The sequence below is a fragment of the Eumetopias jubatus genome, unplaced genomic scaffold, assembly GCF_037043125.1.
Source record: "Eumetopias jubatus isolate StellerSeaLion01/CBP00866 unplaced genomic scaffold, mEumJub1_p1.0 scaffold_5, whole genome shotgun sequence".
NCBI classification, from domain to species: domain Eukaryota; kingdom Metazoa; phylum Chordata; class Mammalia; order Carnivora; family Otariidae; genus Eumetopias; species Eumetopias jubatus.
Window position 1 is genome coordinate 83,558,039 of NW_028274811.1, and position 11,788 is coordinate 83,569,826.

The window sequence follows — 11,788 nt, forward strand, 5'->3', positions numbered from 1 at the left end:
GGAACGTGCTTCTCCCTCTCCCTCTGCCTCAACACCACCTCTCTGCTCATGCTCTCTTTCTCTCTCTCAAATAAATAAATAAAATCTTTAAAAAAATTTCTTTAGCTGTTCACAGTCATTGGTGGATACATACAAATTTTAAAATTATTTGTTGTAGCTCTGTGAAACATACTATTGATATTTTGATAGAGACTGCATTGAATCTGTAGATTGCTTTGGGTAGTGTGGACAGTTTAGCAGTATTAATCCAATCCATGAGCATGGTATAACCTTCCATTAGTTTGTGTCATCTTCAAATTATTTCATTGTCTTACAGTTTTCAGAGTTCAGGTGTTTCACCTCCTTGGTTAAATTTATTCCTAGGTATTATACTATTTTGATGGAATTGTAAGTGAAATTGTCTTTGTAATTGCTTTTTCTGATAGCACATCATTAGTGTATAGAACTGCAACTGATTTTTGCATATTGATTTTGTATCCTGCAACTTGACTGAATTTGTTTATTCTAACAGTTTGGGTGGAGTCTTTTTTGTTGTTGTTTTAAAGTTTTTCGTTTGTTTGTTTTTTTATTCATTTGAGAGAGAGAGCACACATGCATGAGTGAGAGCACAAGCAGGGATAGGGAAAGGGAGGGAGGGCATCCTTGTCTTGTTCCTGAGTTTAGAGGAAATGTTTTCACCTTTGAATGTGATGTTACCCATGAGCTTGTTATATATGGCTTTTGTTTATATTCACCTCTATACCCACTTTGTTGTGAGTTTTTATCATTAATGAATGTTGAATTTTGTCAAATGTTTTTTTTTTCTGCATCTATTGAGATGATCATATTTCTATCCTTCACTTTGTTAATGTGGTGTATCATATTGATAGTGGATGTTGAATCATCTTTGCCTCCCTGGAATAAATCCCACTCATGCTGTATGATCCTTTTAATACATTACTGAATTTGGTTTACTAGTATTTTGTTGAAGATTTTATTATCCTTATATTTAGCCAAGATATGGGCCTGTAATTTGCTTTTCTTGTGGCAGTCTTGTCTGACTTGGTATCAGGGTAATGTTGGCCTTATAAAATAAGTTTAGAAGTGTTCCCTCCTCTACTGTTGTTGTTGTTTTGGGTTTTTTTTTTGTGTGTGTGGTTTTTTTTTTTTTTTGAAAAGTTTGAGAGGGATTGGAATTAATTCCTCAAGTGTTTGGTAGAATTTACCATGAGAGCCACCTGGTCTTAGACTTTGGTTTGTTGGGAAGTTTTTTCTTACTGGTTTAATCTTATTAGTAGTTGGTCTCTTCCATTGCTTTATTTCTTCGTGATTCATTCTTAGTAGGTTATCTGTTTTTAGGAATTATCCATTCCTTAGAAGTTGTCCAATTTGTCACTTATAACTGTTTATCATAGTCTCTTAAGACCTCCTGTATTTCTGTGGTATCAGTTTTAATGTCTCCTCTTTTGTTTCTGATTTTGAGTCCTCTCTTTTATTTGCCTCGGTAAGTCTAGCTAAAGGTTTGTCAATTTTACTTATTTCCCAAAACCAGCTATTAGTTTCACTGATCTTTTCTATTGTATTTTAGTCTCATATTTATTTCTACTCTGATCTTTTTTATTTCCATCCTTTTACTATCTTTGGCCTTCATTGTTTATTCTTTTTCTAGTTCTTTGAAGTGTAAGGTTAAGTCATTTATTTGAGGTCTTGTTTTTGTTTTTCAAATAGGCATTTACCACTATGAACTCTTAGAACTGCTACATACCATACGTTTTGGTATGCTGTATTTTCATTTGTTTCAAGATACTTTATTTTTTTTATTTCTTCTTTGACCCATTGGTTATTCAGTAGCATGTTGTTTAATCTCTACATATTTGTGAATTTTCCATTTTTCTTCTTGTAATTGATTTCTGGTTTCATACCATTGTTGCCAGAAAAAATGCTTAATATGATTTCAGTCTTCTTGAAACTATTAACACTTATTTTGTGGTCTAACATGTATTACATCCTGGAGGTTGTTCCTTGTGGGCTTGAGAAGAATGTGTTTTTGGATTAAATGTTCTGTGTATACATCTAAGGCCATGTGGTCTAGCATATCTTTTAGGGTCAGTGTTTTCTTACTGATTTTCTATCTCGATCATCTTATCCATTGATGAAAGTGGGGTACTGAAGTCCTTTATCTACCATTATTATATCATTCTCTGTTTTTCCCTATAAGTCTGTTAATATTTGCTCTATATTTTTAAGTGCTCCTGGGTTGGGTGCATACATATTTACAAATATTATATTGTCTTGTTGGATTGCCCCCTTTATCATTATGTAGTCATGTTTATTTCTTACTATATTCTTTGTCAAAAAGTCTATTTTGTGGGATGTAAAGTATAGCTACCCCAGCTTTCTTTTTGGTTCAATGTTCATGAATTATCATTTTGCGTCACTCTATGCCCTTACATCTAAAGTGACTCTCTTGTAGGCAGAATATAAATGGTGTTGTTTTTTATACATTTAGCCACTCTTTTGATTGGATAATTTAGTCCATTTGCATGAAAATTACTGATAGGGATGGAATTATTGCCATTTTTTAGTTGCTTTCTGGTTGTTTTGCAATTACTCTGTTGTTTTTGTTTTTGTTTTTGTTTTCCTGCTCTTGCTCTCTTTGTGGTTTGATGATTTTCTGTAGTGGTATACTTAAGTTCCTTTCTTTTTCTTTTGTGTATGTATTATGGATTTTGGGTTACAATGAGGTTTACATAAAACAACTTATAAACAGTGTATTTTAAGTTGATAACAACCTAAGTTTGATTGCATTCTAAAGTTGTACATTTTTAATTCCTCATGTTTTATGCTTTTTGATGTCACATATTTTTATTGTGTGTATCCTTTAACAAATTATTGCAGTTATATTTTTTACTACTTTGTCTTTTAACCTTCCTACTAGCTTTATAAGTGATTAACCCACCACCTTTAACACTGGATTATTTTTAATTTTACTATATATTTACCTTTACCAGTGATATTTATATTTTCACTTGGTTGACCAGTCTGGTGGTAGGGAACTCCTTTAGTTTTTGCTTGTCAAAAAAACTCTTTATCTCTCCTTCCACATAAAGGACAACTTTGCTGGGTAGGTTATTTTTGGTTGGCATTTTTTTCCTTTCAGTCTTGAATATATCCTCTCATTCTCTTCTTGCCTCAAAGTTTTTGCTGGAAAATGTGCCCATAGTCTTATAGGTATTCCCTTGTATATAACAAGTTGTTTTTCTCTTGCTGCTTTTAAGGTTTTTTCCTTGTCTGTAACTTTTAACATGTTAGTTATAATGTGGCTTAATGTGAGTATCTTGGGAACATTTTGGTGTGAGTTTCTTCTTTGGAACTTTCTGGGCTTCCTAGATGTAGATGAAGGTTTACTTCCCAAGTTTAGGGAGGTTTTCAACCATAATTTCTCCAACTAAGTTTTCTGCCCCTTTCTCTCTTTGTTTCTGGGGCTCTTAAAATGTGAGTGTGGGTCTTTGATGTCATCCCATAAGCCCCTTAAGCTATCTTCATTCTTTTACATTTTTTTTCTTTGGCTGCTCTGATTGGGGGAGTTTCATTGCCCTGTCCTTGAGTTCATTTTTCCATTCTTCTGCTTCAGCTATTCTGCTGTTGAACCCATCTGTTTTTCAGTTTAGTTATTCCTCAGCTCTGTTACTTCTGTTTGATACTTTCTTCTGTTTTTTATCCCTTAATCAAAATTCTGACTGTTCTCATCCATTATTCTCACAGGCTAAAGGTGAGCATTTTTATGTTTGTTATTTTGAACTAATACCAGGTAAATCACTTACCTTTGTTTTTAGTTCTTTGAAATCTTAGCTGGTTCTTTTTAAAGGGACATTCCTGTTGTTTGATTTTCCTTGACTCTCTGTGTTGGTTTTCCTGCATTAGATAAAACAGCCACCACTCCCAGTCTTGAAGGAGTGGCCTTGTATAGGAGATGAAATTTAGCTTCAACCTTGCCCTAGCTCTTGGTTGTCTCTCAAACCTTTGTGATTGTCTAAGCAGCCTACTTTATTTTTAGTGGCTCCCAGTAGTTGAGAGTGAGCCAAGACCTGTCCCAAAGGCAAGGATCTCAGTCAGCACCTAGATTCAGGCCAATTGGAAGCCAGACCCTGAAGCATCAGCTTTTAAAAGCATGCAAAAATACCTCTTTTAGGGGAAAACTGAGAGATGAGCATTTCTGTATATTCCCCCTGTACTGTTCCATGGGGTGATCACCAGATAAGAACTATTTCTTTTTTACCATTCCATTGAACATCCATGAGCATTAGGCCCACTGGCCAGGTAATCAAGGGGATTTTGTGTGGTACAAAAAACGCGGGTACCATATATAAAAATGGGGATACCAGGTACAGGTACAATCTCCTTTCTGGGCATTTCTGCTGCTCTGGAGCATGTTAGAGGGAGAAAACAAAGATAGCACTTGCCTTCTAGTGGTCTCTAGAGAGGATTATGGTCAGCCTTTAGATCTGTGTTAAAACTAGAAGTTTCTCAGGACACAGCTATGAAGATAAGCTGATAGGCCCTTTTGATAGAAAGAGTGGGTGCCTTGGGTTGTTGCCTCTGTGCTGCACCCTGGGGGTAGTAGCTGATAAGAATTTTATTCATTTTTTTAACAGTCTTGTGGGACCTGCAAAGGTAAACTCTGCTGGCCCCCTAAGCCATGTGATCTGGAGGTATCCCCTGGGTGATAATGTAAAAATCAGGGTGCCAGATGAGGGTACTGTTCCTTTCTAGAAAATACTGGCAACCTGGAGCAAGACAGAGAGAGTGCAAAGATGGTACATGCTGGCCTCTATCTCTGGACAATATTTCAGTTGGTCCCTCTTTGTGTGTTACATTAGCTATCTGACACTGAAGCTAACACTTTAAGAGAAGCAAATAAGCCTCTTTCATAGAATGTCTGGATGCTGTTCAATCAGCTGCCTTTGGCCTTGGTCCTGAGGTGGGAGAGTCCACCCATGCGAGCCCTTTCAGCACTGTTTCTCAGTTCACTAGAGCCTTATGGGTCTCATGGACATGTTGGCTTTCAAAGCTAGAGGTTTCAGGGGTCCTTCTCTCAGATGCAGGTCCTAAAAGTCAGCAAGCCGGATGTGTGCTTTAGAGCTTTGATGCCTCAGGGAAAAGCTCAAGGTCCAGTTCCCTTCTGATTTGGGGTCTCAGCATCCAGGGCAGGGTTTATGGTGAGATTGTGTTTCAGCCTTTCTTACCCACTTGGATATGGGTCTTATTTGCCCAACATGTAGGAGTCAATCAGCTAGTTTTTGGATTTTGTTTCCAGAGGAAATTGTTCAGTGTACACCTGTAGATTCAGTGTGTCCTTCAGAACCCACCCATGTTGCCATCTTGAACCAGAATCTCCATCATTTATTTATTTATTTAGGATGGGTCATAAAGTATGTTATCCTGTACAACCTTGGGGTGACCATGATTATAGGAGATTATCATTGTACTGCCCAAATAAACCGTTTAACAAAGATTTCTGGTTAATAAGATGCCCTGGAATGAAGTTTGCTATGTTCTATGTGATCTGCTTCCCTGTGCCTTGCAAGTATTACTAACTAGTTTCTAGGCCAAGATGTTTCCATTAGGTCACAAGGACTTTTGCACAGCATATAAAATGCACATCTTGAGCTGATGAAAAGAAGTCGAATCCACTCCATAGTAAACATTCTTAATTGCTAAATTTTCACACATTTTTCATGACTTGGTATACTACAGATGTGAGAAACATTGCCATCTCTGGGTTTATCAGGGTGTCTATAAAGTGATGACTGATGATTATGTGTGTGTGTGTGTATATATATATATTAAACAAACACAAATGGAGTTAAACAGCCAAAATAGTTGTCCTTCAAAGGAATAACTTTTGAAACCCATATTGATCCCAGAAATATTGAATTTATTCAAAATATCTTTGGACTTTCTCTCGGGAATTCTTAAAACCCATGCAAGAAAATTACACAGATGCTTTACAAATTACATCTCATTTTGCCTAAAAACAGTACTACCCTGATGGGTCACCCCCTATACTTAGTTTTGCTTTCGAGGACTTTTGGCTCTTTCTCAAAATTAAATGCACCTCCAAATCACAAAAATTAATCATCACTGAGGACATTGAAAAGCATTTTAAAGCAATTACAAAAGGAGAATGTTTTTAGAAGTTGTTTTGTTTTGTTTTTTTAAGATTTTATTTATTTGGGAAAGAGAGAACTATTGGGGGAAGGAGCAGAGGGGGGCGGAGAAGCAGATTCCTAGCTGACTGAGCAAGGAGCGCAATGTGGGACTCAGTCCCAGGACCCTGGGATCACGACTTGAGCCAAAGGCAGATGCTTAACCAACTGAGCCACCCTGGTGCCCCTGTTTTTAGAACTTTTTTAAACAAAGTTAGCAACATGGAGAGTATGGCTAGGGCCTCCAGAGGACTGTTTCGGAGCAAGAGACTCTAGTTTGGAGGGACAAATTCTGATGGGTGTCTTTTTATAAAGCTCTCATCTCAGGTATACCATCTGTTGAGCCTTCCTGATTGTCTCAGGAACATTTTCATCATTTCCTCCATTTTAGGGAGTATGAGAAGTGATAGAGACTAGGGTAGAATTTGGGAAAATTACACATTTGCATCTCAGGTTAGAGAAAAAAGGAAGGTAGAGAAAACAGGTGAAGATACACAGTAAAAGGCAGTAGAGGGAAGTTCAAATATTTCAGAGGTATTATTTCATATGTTCTTGTGAGTGACAGTTCTTGAGCATTTACCATAAGCATATGGCCATGCTTATTACTTGACATAAAATAACTTCTGTAACTCTTCCAATAACTACATTTAAAGTAGGTGTCCTTACCACCGCTTCATGGATAAAGAGGCAGAGGAATTTTTTCTTGTAAGTAAATGGCTTAGACTGGATTAAAACTTATATTTCTCTGATTCCAAAGTTAGTGATTTCTGCAGTTGTACCAAGAATCTAACGGAAACCAGCATCTCACTCATGATTTTTAGGAAGACAGCAAGTTTGGACATAACTAAGACACTCTTTTGGGAGATCAGAACCAATTTTTTGTCACACTGAGCCTATCTCATGTGATTTCTATTGATTCTACCAGGTACTTGTATTTTAGACTTGGCCCATCTTTTGAGATCTCAAAGCAGATGCTTCAGATCAAGGGAATCACAATCAGGTTGAAACCAGTTTACCATTGTGGTACTACATGGTAATGTTTTATTTGATTAACTTTGTTCTGTTTTGTGTTTTTCCTTAAAGATTTATTTATTTGACAGAGAGAGAGCACGTGAGCACAAGCAGGGGGAGGGGCAGAAGGAGAGGGAGAAGCAGGCTCCCCGCTGAGCAGGGAGCCCGACTGGGGGCTCTATCCCAGGACCCTGGGATCATGACCTGAGCCGAAGGCAGACGCTTAACCGACTGAGCCACCCAGGTGCCCCTGATTAACTTTGCTTTTAAAACTGCATAAATTTTTTCTGCATAGGTTGTTGGTCCATGTCTGTTATTCCCATGACCTTAATACATCTATGCCATGACAGGCCACCATTAGGAATTATCTTAATTAAATGCCTGTCAGATAGAAATCGTTGACATAGACTAGCACTAATATTTCTCTATAGATCAGTATTGCCTTGGGTTTTCTATCCCCCCCCCCCCCCGCCCCGCCATCCCACACATCCCTTCCCACTCTTCCTTTGAAAACTGAGATGAAAAGAACAAGAAAGCAGGAAGTCTTCCTTCTACTAAATTTTGGACCACAAATAGCCACACAAACAGCTTGTTTTAATTGTCCAGTTTCCTCAAGTCTCTGTCAGGGATCCTTAATCTGTGGATTTAGACATCAAGTCTTTGATAGTAGAACTCACGTCCAACTAAGCATTACACACAGCTCTTGACACGATGCAGTGACCTCCAACTGACCAATTGTAACCATGCTACACTTATCAGAAGCAAAAGTTGGGCCTCGGGTTCTGCTCTTTGTCTTAACATGTGATGATTTTTTTTTTTTTTTGTCCTATCAGCAATTACTGGACAAAGTGGACAAGTATATTGTTGGGGCTCCTTGTCTGTTAGAATCAGATACATTGTGATTAGAATGTACCTACCTAGATCTCAGCTTTTGCTTGCCATTAACCTTTTTGTATTGTATGATCAAAAATAGAATACTGCTTATTTTTCACTAAGAGACTTGAGTTTTTGCTGCTAGTAAGGTAGCATGGGCAGGGATTTCCTTCGCAGGCTACTTCTTAGTCTCTTTTCTATTAGGATTTCCTTCCTCTTGTCTCTCTTCTGCTTTTTTCCTTTTGAGCTCTAGCTCTGTTCCAAATTCCCTGGGGAGGCAATACAGGGTCTACCCTGTGGGAATCCAGTTTCCTGTGATTTTTTTGCTCTGTGAAACACCTATGTCAGTTCCGCAGGTTTTAATATCTAGACAGATGTATGTGCTCCTATTAAGGGAGAAGTGCTGTGGAATGTGATGTGTTGTGTGCCAAGACTAATCTATTCCGTAGATGTTGGTACTCAGTTAGTCTTGGTTGACTGGGCAATTCTCATGTAGCTTTTGCTTAATGTCTGAGTAATTGGAGGGAGAAGGACTTTGGTCTGTCTTTGTCCTTTTGTGACTTCTTCTTTTTGCACTTTATTTGAGATTACGAGTGAGTGTGATTTCAGATGAGAAACACTTAACAGTGAGTCAGGGAGATGAAATTTCACTGAGATGCAGAACACAGGAAGAGAAAATGTGTGAAAAATCACGTTGATGGGGTTGTCTTGGTAGCTAGTAAAGCAGAGAAAGGAAATTCCCGCACAGCAGGCTTTAATAAAGTTGGCAGGCAGGGATGTTGGACTGTGTGAGAAGACTGGTGAGGAATAGAGATGGAGAGCAAGTAAAGCAGTCATGGGGGCCTTTCGGACATTCTTTCTCTGCACCTAATTTACTCTTTAAATGAGTCTCCAGATAAGAATTGTTTTCCCATAAATTTGCATCAAATAGATTTAAGAGCATGGTTGTGTACTTCCCAATATGGGGGTAAACCAATCCGAGCAGTATTATGGTTTGGTATTAAAGATTTCTAATCCCAAGGATACTTTATGAAAAATGGACATTTATGTGTGTGTAAACCATACTTAGTGTGTAGAAATTCAGATTCCCAAAGGAGCTAAAGCAGGACATGCTCATCACTTAAGGAAGGGATTCATCATATAATTCTTTTAAAGAACTACATTCATATAAACACTGCTGAAGTGCTTTAAAAATCAAATTTGATTTTCATTTAACTTTTCTGGAATGTTCATCTACCACATCAAGTACACCCTATTACCAAGATAAGTGTAGGGGTGCCTGGGTGGCTCAGTCGGTTAGTTTTCGGGCTCATGCCATGATCTCAGGGTTGTGAGATCAAGCCCCACTTCGGGCTCTGTGCTCAGCGGGGTCTGCTTGTCCCTCTCCCTCTGACCCTCCCCACACTCGTGCGTGCACACGCGCCCTTGTCTCTCTCTCAAATAAAATCTTTAAAAAAAAAAAAGTGTGGAAGTACTATTTTCTTGTCGCCTGGGTCACTTTAAGGATCTACCATGTATGTGTTTGTTTGGCTTGTTTTGTATGTTGTCTTTCCACCTACAAGCGTGTCAAATTCTTGTGAAAGGGCCATTGTTTTGTTTGTTTTGTTTTTTAGAGAAGCCCCATACATGCTTAGAACATTTTGTGGCATATAATAGGTGCTCAGTAAATATTTACTGACTGAATGAATCATCTTGGGAGATCAGGGAAAGTTTGCCTTACATGAGTAAATCACCTAAGCCAAAGGTGGCAGCTAGCCCAGAACTCCTTGATCTAACCCCCCATTATGTCAGTGGCTGTCCTTTGAGGCCCTGCCAGGGTTTTCATGGGGAAGGGTGGTTTGCTCACAGGGTGGGCTGCAGGAGACCAGGACCTGGGACATAGAGTGTCCCTACATACCAGGGCCTGGCCGGCTGACATAGGGCTTTATTTGCCTTTAATACATGAAATATTGGTAGAGGTAACAACTTGAACGTTTACCACTTAGAAACCGCTGCTTAAGGCCCTCCTCAAACTGAAGCTGGTAGCTGGTGAGAGAGTCTGCAACTTTCAGAGCCAGCCCAACAACTTGAGCCTCCACCAGCTGCTTTTTAACTAGTAACTGGGTAGAAAAGGCAAAGCAGCAGATTCTGCCGGTGACCCACGGCTGAAATCAATACTGCCATTAGAAGGGGAAGGTCGCTTGATGGTGGTGTCTGTCCCTCTGAACTTCCTTTGCCTCCAGAGGAGGCCATGAGCTTAGGCACAAAGTAGGGATAAAATGCCTATTTTAGCTGATGATATCTGTTAAAAGAAGGGAGGAAAACAGGCTAACCCTCATGCCCCTGCTTTGCCCTTGGTTCTGGTAGAGAGGGAGAAGAGACCCTTGGCTCCTGCTGTTCTCAGTGGGGTCCCTCCAAGAGCAGTTCTTGTATTAACCACTTCACTGTTTTGTCCCCAGCTCGTTATCTGTTCTTGTTAGAATCTTTATTATTCATGGATGCAAAAAAAAAATCCCATCATTAAACCATCATAAATATTCATAACACTTTGCAATTGTGTGCATTTCATTTAGCCACTTGGCAGAACTTCTCTGAAGTACCAGAGTTTTAAGAAAACTGGCTAATGAGACCAGAGCCCAGGAAATGCAGGGTGGCTTTTCTACTTTATGTTATTTGATTTTAACCTGAAAACAAATGTAGAGTATAAATAATAATTAAAGGAGATAAGCAGGGGAGGCGTTCCCTTGCAATGAGGAGCCACACATTCCTTGGCTTTGTCTTGATTGTGCTTTTGTGTCAAGCAAAAGATAAGGGTAAACACTGTACTACAAGAGAGGGAATCAGGAGGCTGCAATGCTAATGGGTTTATACAGGAGCCTACAAAGGCCAGATAAACCCCCTGCTTTGGTTAACAGGGACCTCTCTTCTCATGTTCTGTATAATTACTGACGTCAGGCTGTAGTTGAGATAAGCATGGCTCTTTTCTTGGACTTACTATGGCAGGCAGCCATCCTGTTTTTAGTGTCGAAGGACGAATTGTAGACATCTCTCTCTCTCCTTCTAATCCAGTTTATCTAAACCGTGCACTCTCCATCAGTACGGAGAGCTTTTCACGGGAGTGAAAGGGAACCCCACAAACTGTGGCAGCCGGCAGCCAAGTGGAATTGCAACAATGTGCTTCCCCACGGCCACCCCCGCCCATTCAGAGCGCACAGCTTTAAACCAGTGGGGGCATTCTTTTTGTTTTGTTTTGTACCACAGATTCATGCCTTGAAACGTTGCTTTCCTGTCTTTTCAGCTTGAGCACTGTCACCACTAAAAAGGAATTTTTAAACAGTACGAGCTTGTAGAGAGAAAATATTTACACCAATATGTGTTGTGGCCCTTGCCTGCGCTTGTTTAGGATTTCTCCATGCCATTACTGACGGTATTTGTGTTTGATAATGAGACGGCTTCCCGGTATAACGGCTAACAGGTGCTGGAAAATGCTGGTAACATTCAAGACTGCTCAGCAAGTTCTGCTTTCCCCGAGGAGCTTATGCCAAGTAGAAACAAGTTACCGCCAATCCAAGTATTAGACTAGCTGCTCGGGTACATCACTTCGTTAGGAAAGGTCACATGCTAATGGGAGAGCACTCCAGGTTCCCAAGCAGAGGACCAATTAAGGGAAGTTTGCCTTGGTCCCCACTCCTGTGGAATTAGAGTGGGTCCCGTTTTTCCACTGTTTGATCCTTGAG